The following is a 15,525-nucleotide window of genomic DNA, read 5'->3' as shown; positions in this document are numbered from 1 at the left end:
ATGTAAAAACGCTAGTTATCCATATACAAGGTTCATTCGCAATGTCTCGACAGCTGTTCGCCACGCCGCCTAAAATTTAATTTGGATCCGCAGTATCACATTACAGAAAATAGCGCGACTAATAAGATGAATTGCATGTCACGGAAACCCTCCATTTGTGAGGAAAACGGAAATTCAGCGGTTCATCAAAAGCGAGGATTTCTTTATACGCACTTTGCAATGATGTATTTCCATCCTGCAACCGTCAATAGTGTGTAAGGCAGTCTCTAATCTAATGAAACACATGCCGCGATTTGACACAAATCGGTCAGGTTATTTGGCACATTACATGCACGATGGGATCCAAAACGTCCTATACCGCGGGAACTTTTTAGGCATATGCAGCATTCTTTGTGATCCGCGTAAGACGACTCTTTTTGCATCAGACTGTAGCATACAATGAAATGGAAGAATTTTATGGAAAATGGTGGTCATTTTTCCGAGCAGATGTAAAAATGGTTTCCGCGTTTGCTTTACGCTGGGTTAAGCTTCATTTAGTCGATCCTCGCATCAACTGTGTTGATAGCCAGTTTGCAGGTGTCTCTCTTTGCTATCGATACTAACCAATAATTGCGGTGATGAAAGAGGGCAAAAACAGAAGACATTTTGAGCGTCTTCCGATGACATTCCCGTTTTCTTGAAAAAAGAGGACAAATCCTACATCGCTACATCAGCGGAATCATCTAACAGCGGGCGGGTTGAATATATACGAACAACGACAGAGATATGGCCGGCTGGGCGGTTTCATCTGACGCGCGGAGCAAAGACGAATATACGAAACAATTATTGCAATATACAGTAGGCTACATTTCCAGCTGAAGTGGAGATTTATGGAAATTTGCCGCATAAAATTGCCTCACAAGAACATGATCGTATGTCATATTATTACCGCCCGACGGCATTATTGACTAGTCAAGAGTTTAGTAAAGATCTGTAACATCTTAACGAAATTCTAATAAAGTTAGGAGATTTCTGGAAAAAGCTCGGAACCGCCTTTGACGACAAGTCCTTTCGACCTCCTACTATCTTATCATTATATCACAATCTAGTGGTGTTTCGATTTGATGAAAATTTCAATCGATTTCTTTGTGAAAGAACGATTACTTTTTATTTGTACAAGGACTATGACAGGAACTGAACAGTGAACATTCTTGAACAAGGAAGAGTTCGATATTATACCAGGTTATTGATGGCAGAAACGCCGTATTTTCAGATGCTACTGCCCATTATTATGTCACAGGTATTGACTTTGCTCGTCATTGCGTCATTGCATTATCCATCACACGGAGTAAATTGATATCACTGGTCTACACAAAATTTCAGGTTTGGGTTTTGACAATTGATTTTGGCTAAATCGGGGGCGCTGAATCCGAAAATGGCATCAGATTTTCTCCATCACATCACGTTTTCGATATATGAAATATCCCTAATTTTTTGAAAAATTCAACTTTTGACCCCCCTCTGTTGTCAAAACAAGGAATTCTGATGCACTAAACACTGTTTTACCCGCAATAATCTAGCTTTAATTAGCAAACAAGCATTCTATGTTAGATTCATACAAATTTGAGTTGTCTTTATTGAAGTTTTATGCCCCGGAATTAAAAATAGGCGTGCAAAAGAGCAACCATAATAAAATTAAATGCTATACATTATGCTGACGAACATGTGGATAGGACAGTAACAAGGTATTATCTGAATTACAGCCTAGAGTTACACAATATGCACATAGACATTCCAATGAAGTGCAGAAATTCTGAGGACAGGGACTTGGGCAGGGCCAGTTCAGAAACAGTAAAAAAGAACTTTCATAAAATATGAAGTCTTCACTTATAAGCTTAAAAATTCTATTTTGAGGGACTTTCTTTCACGAACAGCATCTGGAATTTCTCTTTTCCAACTCCATCAATAGTCGGCTATCATACGAAAATCCAGGTACAGGTGGCGACTGTGTCCTTGTCCTTGCTCGTACCGGATTTTTACTGGTGTGGGAAATAAATGAATCCATAAATCCCACCGGCCTTGAAAACGTGCCTCCGTAATTTGAATATCTTGGCTGAAACGTTCACCCTATTCTTCACTAACTTTCCCAAGGTTTTGTCTAAACTCATCCGCATGGCTCTTCAAATCGTTAACTTTGATGCTCATCCTGCATTCCAAAACTTCATAACTAAGCAGTAGCTCCCTTGAGAGATCTTTATAATTTTCTGCTTTTCTGTTTCCCAAAAAAAAAAGCAGCACCGAAAGCATTGCAAGCTCCAGCCTCGAATGGCAACTTTGATTATACAAGATTTTAATCCTTTAACTATTGACTAATTTGAGGTCCATTGAAAATCCCAGTTCTTTTGTCTCTTCACTGAGACCAGAAAAAGCATAACATATATCCTTTAAAACACCCCACTTCACAATCCAAAGCTTTTACATATTGTTTCATGAGACCAAATTTGATGTGAAGAGGAGGCAAGAGGATCTTTTTTATATCAACAAACTGACCACGTATGATATTTTGTCTCCAGGCGTCAATGTGAGCCTTGGAGGCCATGCACTCATCCGTGTTCCAGTGGTAATCCTTGACCCTGCTGTCCCGGTAGCATAGAAAACATGGGTATTGGGTGTAGCCACTTTGTCATGCTACTACAACTTTTCGAGAACGGTTTTGATGTTCTGATAATCTTCTTTCATTGTTAATTGCGATAAAATGTCACGCTTGTACCAGCTTTGTTATTTGCTCTTTTGCCTGCTTATTTTTTATTCCAAGGCATGAAATTTTAATAAATACAACGAAAATTTGTTTGAATATAATATAGAATGCTTGTTTGCTAATTAAAGCTGGATTATTGCAGATAAAACAGTGTTTATTGCATCAGATTTCCTTGTTTTGAAAACAGAAGGGGGGTCAAAAATGGATTTTTTCTTCAAATTAGGGCTATTTCATATCTCAAAAACGTGATGTGATGGAGAAAATCTGAGGCCGTTTTCGGAATCAGCGCCCCAAAATTAGCCAAAATCAGTTGTCAAAACCCAAACCTGAAAAAAAGTTGAAATTTGTAGACCAGTGTATTCGATGTGTATGTAGTTATGTGATTGTAAGAAGACGCGCCATGACTTTGATCAGATTATCAATACACTCTGAAGCTGTTACCTCGCAGCAGGATAATAATCACAACTTTGCCTAGTTTCAAATAGTAACATATGTATTGATGTTTGTATATGTTTAGTTAAATGCAGTTTGACTGCTGCTTTTTGACGAACGGTACGCCGGACGAAGATTTGAAATTTTGTACTCTTCAAATTGAACATGACGATTTCCACATAGAAGAATTAAATATTAACAGTTGCTGCTATAATTCATAACCTAGTCGTTATTTGCCGTTACTCGTAACGGCAGTTCCCAATATCTTTATTGTAGGCCAAATTTAATGTTCACTCTATCTTATTTTCATATGGTCTTACTTGAAACGGATAGCAATCGTGCAATTCTTTGCTCAGTATTTGGATCGGCCACCATATCCATCCGATCATCAAACAAACTTTTCCGGGCGAGGTCCCCCTGATACAACCGGGCTTTTTGCCACAACTTGACAGCATGTTTAAATGCGATATGGATCCGCTGTGTAGTTCATTTGCTTTCAAGTAGCGCCAAGTGCGAAAAATAAACCAAGTCGGGTCCTACTCATCATGTCAGGTGGATGTGGACAATTCTACACTCTTAGAATATGTTAATGTGAGCTGTTCAGATGCGATACTCGGCAAGTCTCGTTACTCAACTGGAACGCATGAACTTGTTTCTATTAAGCTTGTTCTATGTTCCTGCTTAGCTGGACTGCGGCATCGGGCGTGACCCGCCGGGAAACGACTTGCGGTTCCTTCAGGAGATGCGCGGTCACACAACTACCGATAGAGATGTTGCTGAATCTGCTCTCAATAAGATGAAGAAGCATCCATGGTGCATTGTTGACGAAACTGTGGTTTATGCCCTATTCTCAGAAAGAGAAAGTTACGATACTAGAAAAAGCATCTCAAGCCGCGTACTGAAAGTTGAAAAACCGCAATCTTATCAATACGGGCCACCCATTCTCTCATCAGAAAGGACTATGGAAGGAACACCACTTTGACTGATTTAGTGGGCCCTCAGGTATGGCATTTGTTCAACGAATTTTAGTGTTCTGGAGAATGATTGAATCAGCCTGTGGAACAATGGCCTCAGTATGAATCATACAATGAAATGAGCCATTTCGTAAGTAATGTCAAAGTCGTTAATGACGCTGCTGAACGAGGAGTTAAACTCAACACCGACTTTGGGTCGATCATAACAGATGATGAGCTCCAAAAGGAAAACTGCTGCAAGTTGTTAAGCAGCACCCTCAGTGGCCTCAGAAATATCACAACTTCAACAAATCTACACTGAAATCCTTATAAGCCTGCCTTGGAATAGAGCCTGTCGTTATCCATTTTTTTTGTTTTTATGCTTCCCTAATCCTCAACATGTTCTTCAAGGATAATAACTTTCGTTTCATCTTTCACAATTGTCCCATGTCACGTAAATGGTCGGCCTACTATTAGCGGATTTGTGTTTTGCCTTATTCTGCTTTTTAAAATTTGATAACGCAAATGTCCTTACAATAAATTCATCAAGTTTCAGAAACATAGTCTGTGCCAGATTTATTTTTATGTGAACTCAGTGGTAAGGACATTTAATGTCCTGGACATATCATAGTTGGTGACGACAATGACTAATATGCACTGAGATCATAGTTTTCTGTGTCCGTAGGAACACCATGGAAGTTTTCTGACAGAATGACATTGGTAGTTGAGGATCAGGTCCGCCATGTTGGCGCCATGGTTTAACTGTCATGATCTTTTGAGAAGAAGCCTAGTATCGTGAGCCTGTGACATTTTCACAATGTACCTAGGTATGCTGGCCGTATTCTCTACTGTGACAACGTCTTGAACTGGTCAGCCCTGAGCTTTTGTGGTCTGGGCGGGGCAACTTTATTTCAGATGTATCAAATACTGCAAAACCTGCTGATGTAGAGCAGGTCAGTTGGAGCTACTATAAAGGTGACATTACATTAATATACAATATGTCTTTCCGTAACATTTACGAAGTCAATCCGCTCATATACTTATACATACAACCCTGTTACCTATACCAAAAACCGGGAGGTTGGTCACATTTCGCATGTATAGGACTGTATATCTCCCGCCACCTGCTTGGTGGAATCGGGCGGTTCACATTTATAATGTACTAATTTTCCTCGCTTGTAACAGTTTCTGGTCATATTTTCAGGCACGAGACCAGACGAAATACCAATAGGGTGGTTACTTTACTGTTCTTTGAAATGACAATGAAATGTCGGTCTTGGCCGCCTGAGTCTTGAGTCATATGACTTGGTTCGAGTCATGCGCATCGACTCGAGTCCAAGTCGAGTCAATATACTGGAGTCGAGTCATCTCAGTATTTTGTGCAAATGACGCGCGTCGAGTCGAGTCATCAGAAAATCGTGATTCGAGTCATTACAACACTGAAATGTCCGTGCGGTCAAATTGTAATTCTAATCTAATTGGTTAAATGTTTTTGTGCTCTAATTTTAGTTCTAATCTAATTCAGTGTTTTCATGAAAGTGCCTCTTTGTCTATGGCATTTTGCAGCAAGAATAACCTCTGGCGCAGAGTGCGAAGCTGCCATCGCATTACTGCACCGTTCCTACAATAGTAGTTACAGTGACCAATAATATCCATGCTGGCATATATGGTGACTTACAGTCTGCGAACAACATTATAGTTGCGATCGCGTTTTTAAAACTTCACGTTAGCACAGCGCCGTGCTCACTTGCATGGGCGATGGGCATGGTTACCACAAAAGAAGTCATTTTATCAAAGGAGTACAAATACAACAAGAAGTATTATGATCATAAACTTCATTTTATTTTGAACTACTGAGCTGCGCACGATACCTGATCAGTTATCATGTTTTTTATCGACTAATGCATCGATATTAGGACTCAGGGTTGTAATAACTCGAGTCACGATTTTCTGATGACTCGATTTGACTGTAGTCATTTTCTCAAAATACGGAAATGACTCAACTCGACTTGGACTCGAATCATTGCGCATGACTCGAGACTCAGACGGCCAAGACAGACATTTCTTTGTAATTTCGAGGAATAGTAAAGTAATCACACTATTGTGATTCCGTCTATTTGTACTGGTACTTAAAAATGTGACCAGAAACTGTTAAGAGTGAAGAAAATCAGTATATTTTAAATGCGGGCCATTCGATATCACCAAACAGGGCTACAGAAGTGGGTTTAACAAGACTTCAACTGGAAACTGATCAGTCAACACAATGACGTGGACTCAGGCCCGAGTCATAATACCATGAGTCGGACTCAAACCTCTGCTGGATGACATGGACTCGGACTTGATTCAGTGGTGAATTGAAAATGACTCGACTTGACTCGAGTCAAAACTATAAAATTGAGATCGACTTGTGACTCGGAGCCTTGTGACTTGGTTACAACCCTGTTAGGACTATGGTCAATGGTCATGGTCATATATGTAGCTGAAAGAATTTTTCATCCTAAAGATTGATCTTGTGGGCAACCCCTAGGCCATTTTCTAGGTGTCTTGGTCTTGTCATCAGTGGTCCAACTATATAAACAATGTCACGCTGCCAAGTTTCAGGGAGCATTTTTGCAACTAACGCGCTAGCCAAAACCTGCTTGAGCAATATAGTGTAGTAAAGATTGAAAGTACACCGTTACAAACGTTATTCTGAGCAGGGCTTTGGAGCCGGAGCCGGAGCCCCGGAGCCGGGCATTTTTACCGGAGCTGGAGCCGGAGCCGGAGCTCTATATAAAATTCAGCCGGAGCCGGAGCCGGAGCTGGAGCCAGTTATTTGAGGGGTAGCTCCGGCTCCGACGTATTTCATATGATGCTATTATATATGCAACAACCATATCTACCGAGTTCACATAATTCAACAGCAGGCATTTGCGAAATTAAGAATCTTTTCCTCTTTGGCGCTAGCTTATCCGACTAACCATGTCCCTGGGAATTTAACAGCAGAGCAGTCATATGTTCAATGTTCAATTTTCATACATGAATGCCGAACCTCGGTATGCTAGATATGCCTATGAATATTATGGATATTCGGCATACCCGCAATTTCATCATCAGCACAACCTTGTTGGCCAATTGTACGGTTCAAAAATAATGATCACTATGTATGACGCGAAATGGGAGAGAGGATAAAAACGTGATATCGTTGCACAATGCACATGTCGATATGACGAGCACGAGCCGAGAAATTCCATCTCATTGTTGCTATGAATCGGATGAGCAAATACTCGTTCTTTCGTGATAGTTCGTTAATCGGGCCGCGAAATTGGACAGTGTTAGTGAGTATATGCAATTATGCATGCGAATTGGAATTCCTTACTGCGCATGATCGTCATTCACTCCAGTAAGGATTTTCGAACGCGAATAGGGGATGGCAGAAGAGTAACCCAAAACGCCGTTACACTCAGCGAACAATTGTCGCGGTGCGAGCGACTCAATGCGATGTCAGTCAGGACCCCAGGGTATTTATGTTGGAGACAAATTACTGATATGATACGCGATTTCCAATTTGTAATCATCTGTTTCGTAAATTAATTCTTGATGTCTGCTTGATACTCTAGTATTCCCGGATTATCGCTCGCTGTGACTTGTAAATGTGCAATGTGCAATGTGCATACTGCATAGTTTAATTCGTTATGGGCATGACGCAATGTGCATGGCATAGTGTTTAATTCGATTATTCGATTCGTTTCAATGGGAAAATATTATATTCCGATAAACTTGATCGACACCGGATGGACTGGTAACGAGTGCACTAATATCGAAAGTCAAACCATTGGCCATTTGGTACAAATCGAATTTTTATTGAGGAGATCGTGATCTCCGCCCATATTGCTCTAACTACAGTTACAGTTGAATAATAATCGCTTATTTAAAGATTGAATTGAGCTGTATGGCTTAATGTTAATGAGTACAGTGCCAGTGTTAAAACGCCGCATCAGAATTTTCATACCGTACACAGCAATGGCATGAAGTAAAGTGCGTTCTGGTGCAACTATGATGTTATCGACAATTGACAAGTATTCATTATGACGTCACAAGCCGACACGGCGGCACCTTGCACCTCTATGTCTTCGTTGCTGCATCCGATGTTACTGACGGCTGACAGACTCTAGATTACTATAGAGAACTAACCTACGGGTAAATTAGTAATCTATATAGACCAGGGGTGGCCAACCTTTTCGGCTAAAGGGCCACGTGAAATTGACGAACGAGTGCGCTACCCACTAGGCGCGCCAGGCGCGTAAAATTATCAAAGTTAATAATATTTTCACTTGGGTATATTGCGGGTCAACTGTATACCGCCCGCTGGGCTCAGTTTGCAAGGACAGGACTATTCGGCATCTGGACATATCGATATCGAAGATTTCCGCTAATATACGACAATCATTTTGTGCCTACATTTCATCGTCGACGATATTTCTGCGAGCGCAAACGCGAAAAGACTTTCTCTCGTAATTGCGAATATAGTTAAACTCAATCGGCTAAATCAGGCGTTTTTTTTTATTTTCAGGAGGGGGTAGGCTACAAAGCAAGAAATCGTGTGACAATTAAAACGCTAAGCGTGAAGAAAAATTTTACTACTCTTCTAGTTTATTGTAATGTACGACGATTTACTTGAAATGTGACTTGACCCTGGATCTGCCAATGCGTCAGAACTGATATTTTAGTCATCAACATTCCAAGTGTTGCGGCCAGACTAATCAGTAATCCTATTTCTGGTTTGCCTTGCAAGTTCACAATCTGAGCAATTAAATTTCGATAATATAACAGGATTTCGATAATATAATGGGAAATTAACTCGCGAGCTACTCAAAACCTTCTCGCAGGCCACATATGGCCCGGAGGCCGCGGGTTGCCCACCCCAGATATACACAGGCACCTTCGATAGTTTACAGAGCCGGAGCCGGAGCCGGAGCCGGAGCAGTGGTAATAATGCGGCTCCGGAGCTGGAGCCGGAGCTGCTGTATGATAGAAGAGAGCTCCGGAGCCGGAGCTGGAGCAATGCAAATTTACGGCTGCTCCAAAGCCCTGATTCTGAGCGTGTACTTTTGAGCTGTGTGGATTGATGTCGGAGCTAAGAGTGTTCTTTTTTATTCTAGCTCAGCAGTCCCTGAAACAGTCATGCTTCGAAAATGGTGGTCATCATTTCATATATTGACTATATATACTCTTACTGCACAATTTATATGCATTCGTATTATTTTAGGGGCATGAGGCGGAAGTTGCATATTCTAAAATGGATCCACCACACATACTGATCGTCTGCCATGAGTCGGGCGTTCATCAAGGATGGGTATTGGTTGATAATACCAGTATTTCATGCACAAAAGGACAAGGAATCCCTAACGTTACCTAATATAGTTGTGCATGAGAGAGTATTTCGAGTATTTGCATATGAATGAACTGTTTTTGCAATAAAATTCGTTTTCAGTTCAAGCTCTGTGTCGTTGCTCAGCATGACAGCATGGCTATTTTCATTTTGAGCTCTGCGTTGGTATTTAACGCATCAGCGTTATACTTAAACGGAAAAAGTGGTAGACGTATTTGTAGACACAATCCGACGGTAAAAAGGGGCTCACTTTTGGTGTTTAATTTTCCGTTTTAGAAACGATTTTGAAATTCACAGTGTAGGTATACATGTTCAACCGTCGAAAAGATATTTCAACCTGATATTTCCCACCTCTACTGAGCCATTTTCTACCGCAAACTTCACAAAAGCTACAATCGTAGTATTTAACGGTTAAGAACGGCGGAATTGGTTATTTCCTTCAAAGCCATCAAAGATCCATGTGACAATTCTCCCTACTACTGACGATTCGCTCTATTGGAAAAGTGCTTATATGTACTAAACTATCATTTGCAATTAGGCAAAACAAGTTTCCAAAAAAATGTCCAAATCTGAACAATCCTTGTGGGTACACGTTATACATTTGGGAACGGAAATAACCAATTCCGTCGTTCTTAACCATTACTAACCTGGGAAACACTTCCTCTAATTGTAAGCATTCGTGGAATTCCAAATATTCGTTGAGTCATAAAAAACCGATAATACACATCTAACTGCACAATAATCCATTCCCTAGATCACCGGTGCACAAAATGAGCTGTGCATCAACAGAGTGTTGAACGAAAGAAAAAATATATAATTTTCACCCAAAACGAAAACATTATAAATTTATTTATTGTAAATCACTGTGAAATCTGCTGTTCCTTTCCATGAATGCGAGACTTCGACCTGGAAAGTGCGATCGCATTGGCCAGTCAAAACGTAACAGCACGATACCAATTGCGTAATTGCAAATGTGCCAATTGGGAATTAAGAAAAATATGGTTTGCATTTCGGTCCCCAACCATACGTCTGCGTACGAAACTTTCCTCTACGTATCACCACAAGTTACAATTCGACAATGTGTATTGATCGTGCTTCATTGCTTGCAATCAATGATGGCCAAGACGGGCTTGTTATCACGATTCATATATATATAGAGAGAGAGATTTTTTTTATTCATCATCGCAAAATAACAAAACAGGCAACAAAATAGCATAAACTTCAGAATCACGGACACATACAAAAAAATGATTACAGTGTCAATTTCAAAGCAAATGAGATGTGTACGAATACGATTTACAGTTCATAGGATTGGCCAATATGTTTTACGATTGCAAGATGAAGCTGCAGCGAAGTGATCTGTTGATCATCGAGTCTACTGCAGCTGATCGAAGTAGATTGGCTATCAATTGCATACATCGTACTGCAACAGTGAATTGTAAGATTGACTGGATAAATGTAAGAGCACATGTTAGGAAAGACGAAGGAAAATAATATAAAGTGTACTGGTCTGAAGCAAACAAGATATGTTGACCGGTACTACACTCTAAATTCGAATGCGTGCAGAGGAACGCAAACTTACACGCCAAATCCGTTTTTTTTTAACTACCACACAACGTGCTGGAGCCGATGTGTGCCTGGCTATCCTGTGTTTAGTGGTGGTGTGTTCATGTTGACTGGTGCAGAGCTCGAAATTAATACCAGCCATCCATGAATTTTTACTCAGCTTAGGCTTAAAAAAGATTTTATTGCAACGAAAGATCAATACAGAACATTCATTTGCAGACGAAAATGTGTGAATTTCTAGCTTGCACAATTTAAAAAGTTAAGCTTTTCCAAATAGAAATAAGAACTACAGCTACAAAGTTATCATAAATTAGATTCTAATTAGAGCAAAGAAACGTTTCACTAATTGGTGTAGAATTAGAATTATAGCAACACAGTTGTTTTTGCAAATTAGAATCTAATTAGAGAAAAAAAAGCATTTCACAAATTGGTGTGGAAATAGAATTATAGCGACACAGTTGCAACCACAAATTAACATTTGAATCAGAGCAAAGAAACAATTCACAAATTGGGATAGAATTAGAATCATAGCGACACAGTTGTTATCACAAATTAGATTCTAATTAAAGCAAAAAACATTTCAAAAATTGGAGTAGAATTACAATCCTAGCGACACGGTTGTTTTAACAAATTACTTTCCAATTAGAGCAAAGAAACATTTCACAAATTGGTATGGAATTAGAATTATAGCGACACAGTTGCAGCCACAAATTACATTTGAATCAAAGCAAAGAAGCATTTCAAAAATTGGAGTAGAATTACAATCATAGCAACACAGTTGTTTTCACAAATTAGATTCTAATTAGTGCAAAAAAATATTTCCCAAATTGGAGTAGAATTAAAGTCATAGCGACACAGTTGTTATCACAAATTAGATTCTAATTAGTGCAAAAAACATTTCATAAATTCGAGTAGAATTACCATCACAGCAACACAGTTGTTTTCACAAATTAGATTCTAATTAGTGCAAAAAATTATTTCCCAAATTGGAATAGAATTAAAGTCATAGCGACACAGTTGTTATCACAAATTAGATTCTAATTAGTGCAAAAAACATTTCATAAATTCGAGTAGAATTACCATCACAGCAACACAGTTGTTTTCACAAATTAGATTCTAATTAGTGCAAAAAAATATTTCCCAAATTGGAGTAGATTTAAAGTCATAGCGACACAGTTGTTATCACAAATTAGATTCTAATTAGTGCAAAAAACATTTCAAAAATAGGAGTAGAATTAGAATTATGGTAACACAGTTGTTTTCACAAATTAGATTCTAATTAGATCAAAAAACATTTCTCAAATTGGAGTAGAATTGAATTATAGCGACACAGTTGTTATCACAAAATAGATTCTAATTAGAGCAAAAAACATTTCAAAAATAGGAGTAGAATTACAATCATAGCAACACAGTTGTTTTCACAAATTAGATTCTAATTACCGCAAAAATATTTCCCAAATCGGAGTAGAATTAGAATCATAGCAACACAGTTGTTATCACAAATTAGATTCTAATGACCGCAAAAATATTTCCCAAATTGGAGTAGAATTACAATCATAGCAACACAGTTGTTTTCACAAATTAGATTCTAATTACCGCAAAAATATTTCCCAAATTGGAGTAGAATTAGAATCATAGCGACACAGTTGTTATCACAAATTAGATTCTAATTGGAGCAAAAAAAACATTTCAAAAATTGGAGTAGAATTAGAATTATGGTAACACAGTTGTTTTCACAAATTAGATTCTAATTAGATCAAAAAAACAGTTTACAAATTGGAGTAGAATTAGAATTATAGCGACACAGTTGTTATCACAAATTTAGATTCTAATTAGATCAAAAAAACATTTCCCAAATTGGAGTAGAATTAGAATCATAGCGACACAGTTGTCATCACAAACTAGATTCTAATTAGAGCAAAAAACATTTCAAAAATAGGAGTAGAATTACAATCATAGCAACACAGTTGTTTTCACAAATTAGATTCTAATTAACGCAAAAATATTTCCCAAATTGGAGTAGAATTAGAATCATAGCGACACAGTTGTTATCACAAATTAGATTCCAATTAAAGCAAAAAAAACATTTCAAAAATTGGAATAGAATTAGAATTATGGTAACACAGTTGTTTTCACAAATTAGATTCTAATTAGATCAAAAAAACATTTCCCAAATTGGAGTGGAATTAGAATTATAGCGACACAGTTGTTATCACAAATTAGATTCGAATCAGAGCAAAGTAACATTTGAAAAATTGGAGTAGAATCAGAATAATTACTGCAGTGTATTTTCTGAATTAGACTAGAATCCAATTAGAGGTAGTTTTTATTTCAAATTAGAGTAGAATTAGAAATATAGCTATACGGTAGTTGTTTTCTAAATTAGATTCGATTGAGAGCAAAGAAACATTTCACAAATTAGAGTAGCATCAGAATTTATAGCTACACAGCTTTTTGCAAATTAGAGTAGATTTGTAGCTCGTTTTTTTTCGAAGTTAGAGTGGGATCAGAATTATAGTCACAGTTTTTTTTCAAATTATAGAGTAGAATTAGAACTATAGCTACACTGTTTTTTCCAAATAAGAGTACAATTAGAATTATAGGTTCAGTTGTTTTCACAAATTAGATTCGAATGAGAGAGACGAAGCACTTCACGAATTAAGGTAGAATTATAATTATAGCTAGTTTTTTTTTCAAAATTAGAGTATAATCAGAATTTTAGCTACACATTTTTTCACTCTAATTAGACAACTAGACTAGTACTAGAATTGTATAGTTGTCCAAGTCAGCAAACGAAATCAAAATCATTACTGGGATTTCTGGAATCTGCTCATAAAACAGAGAAGCTTGTTTGATTGAAACCCAAATTTTTGTCTCCAATCAGGACATACTGTAAAATTGACAGTATCTGGAAAACTTTTGGATATGTGGGGTCACAAACATAATAACACGCGAGAAGATCCAGCACCATCTCAAATGGTTTCGCTTTATTGTGAGACGATCCCTTTATGCGGATGCCATTCGCCACGATCCATGACTGCAGGTCACCATTTTCATGGTGCGCTAGTACGAGATGTCAAGGACTCAGCTTTGTGGCCGTTAATTGGACCGAATGGGCCTGGAATTGAAAGAAATATGTTAAGTAAAATTATATTGCCAATAATCCATGTGTGAATCGAAAGCACAAGATTTAGATCAGTGATTCCCAACCGCGGCCCTGAGGCCCATCGAGAGTGCACTCTTAGCGAAAAGAGTGGTTATACACACCCCATAAGGTGGTACACGGAAACAGAACTTACGTAACCCTGCCGGTGTGAATGACCAGAATCCACCCCATTCCTTACGGTGTATATCGGATATCTCACCCTAGCCATTAGAATTGATTGGGGCGGAATTTCAATATATACACCCCACTTGAAATCCTGCATCTTCTTCCAAATGGCACGCTATTGCAAATACACTTTCTTGATTGCATATATTCGATATCAATTGAACCATAATAACATAAAATGGAAACATATTTCGTGAAATAACAAAAACAGAGATCCCAGCGACGGAGAAAAAATTCACTGAAAATACTGCTCGAAGAACATTGCCCATGTAGTATTGGGAAGTCGCCTCCTCCAGGTTTCCGAAAAACACTCTTGTACGGCGAAAGCTGAGTCACTATCTTCAGCAAGAACTTGTGGCATCATCCTGAAATCAAAATGCATATTCACAACCCAAATAACAGGCACATATGCTAACATGCATAACTTAATGAAAGACCACAAAAATAGAAGCCATTACAAAGTATATATATTTTCACAAAGTACTTACAAAAAATCAGATGTTACACTTGCTAAGGAATTGCAGCACAGACTGTGGTCCGATAGGGTGAACTTACTGCTATAGGAAACATGTTCACACACGATCACTGTATGTGTGGGCAATTAGGCATCGGCAAGATGGAAATTGATGGATAGTTTTCATGCAAACCGCATGTAACAGGCAGACTTGGACAACTAGAAAACGTTCCCTTTTTCCAAATTGGATTGGAATTATATTACAACTACAAGTTTTTTTTTTCGAATTAGAGTAGAATTAAAATTTGAGCTACACAGTTGGAAATTAGATTAAAATTATAATTCTAGCCAACAGTTTTATTCAAATTAGATTAGAATTAGAATTACTGAAATCGCCAAAAGTTGAATCAAACTCCGTTATCATCAAATCATAGTTCATCTTATGAGCATGAGAATAGCAAATTTTTACTGTACAGTAGGGGTGTTCAAAAATGACTTTTTCTTTCAAATCTACTGGCTACTTGATAAAATTGTTAGGTTACCTAATTGAAGCCTGCACACCAAATTTGGTTTGATTCCAACCAGTAGCCGCATTGCTACAGGAGAAGAAAGTTTTTATTTATTATATGAAAATGAACGAAAAAAGATTTAAAATTTTCTGTTCACCCCATTAAATTGTTA

At 38.2% G+C, this 15,525-nt stretch overlaps 1 long non-coding RNA gene across 1 annotated transcript in view; it reads right to left on the bottom strand.

The window, feature by feature from the left end:
- LOC145444515 (uncharacterized) overlaps positions 1–15,525 on the bottom strand; it is a 414,279-nt gene that overhangs the window by 97,041 nt on the left and 301,713 nt on the right. The gene's annotated exons all lie outside the window — the stretch shown is intronic.

Source organism: Botryllus schlosseri, chromosome 8 (genome assembly GCF_051294905.1).
Source record: "Botryllus schlosseri isolate E-star chromosome 8, Bs_hap1, whole genome shotgun sequence".
Lineage (NCBI taxonomy): Eukaryota > Metazoa > Chordata > Ascidiacea > Stolidobranchia > Styelidae > Botryllus > Botryllus schlosseri.
Note: the sequence above shows the minus strand (reverse complement) of the source record. Positions and strands in the feature narration are given on the sequence as shown.